Source organism: Brassica oleracea, chromosome C3 (genome assembly GCF_000695525.1).
Source record: "Brassica oleracea var. oleracea cultivar TO1000 chromosome C3, BOL, whole genome shotgun sequence".
In the NCBI taxonomy this organism is placed as follows: domain Eukaryota; kingdom Viridiplantae; phylum Streptophyta; class Magnoliopsida; order Brassicales; family Brassicaceae; genus Brassica; species Brassica oleracea.
In genome coordinates this window covers 51,236,425-51,237,242 of record NC_027750.1, presented here as the reverse complement: position 1 = coordinate 51,237,242, position 818 = coordinate 51,236,425, and positions in this window count along the sequence as shown.

Sequence of the window (818 nt, the reverse complement as noted above, 5' to 3'; positions counted from 1 at the left end):
ATTCTGTGCGCATAACAGAACTAAAGCTTTCTTTTGTTTGCTTTGCAGATGGCACGCACTACGCAATCAGCCAAGAGAACGCGAGCGACCTGCACGAGCAGTACGCCACCCCCGCAAGCACAACAACAAACCTCCGCGACCTACCCATGGCCCCGTGAACAAGAGGGTGAACCGATTGAAGAGCAGTACGCCACCCCCACAAGCACAACAACAAACTGTGGGAACCAAAATTCGCACTGTTGATTTCCGTTTAAATAAGGAAACTAGGAAAACCCTAACTTTCCAGAGGACCCGGATATCTGCTAATCACCACACGTCAAGCAATCAGAACACGAGAATAACAACGATAAGAATAAGAAATCAAGAAAGAGAGCAAAGTAGATCTTATTCCGAATCTGCGTATGAGTGTTTACTACAAGGCCCGATCTTCCAACTATCTTCAAAACTTCCGTATTTATCTGCGGAAACTTGACATTTATCCTTCCTTGTGGACCAAGCGTAAACTGTACTGCGGTTTACGGGCTTTTGGTTAAGAAATCGTAGGATGGGCCTCAAGTCGTGTTTTAGATCCCTTTGGGCCGTCTTCCAACTCGACACGTTTACTACGAATTCTTTTTGTTAAAGAATGAACTTTCCGCGGTTTCTAATCCGCGAAGTTTGATCGATGAATTTGAATAGCGGAAAACATGGACTGAGCTTGCTACGGTCTTCTGGAGATAGCATTCGAAGGTTTAACGAGAATCCATGGATTGATGTCGTATCGATGTTCAGAAGGGTTCAATCGCTACACAGCGACTGAACTTCGGCTCGAGCCCGGT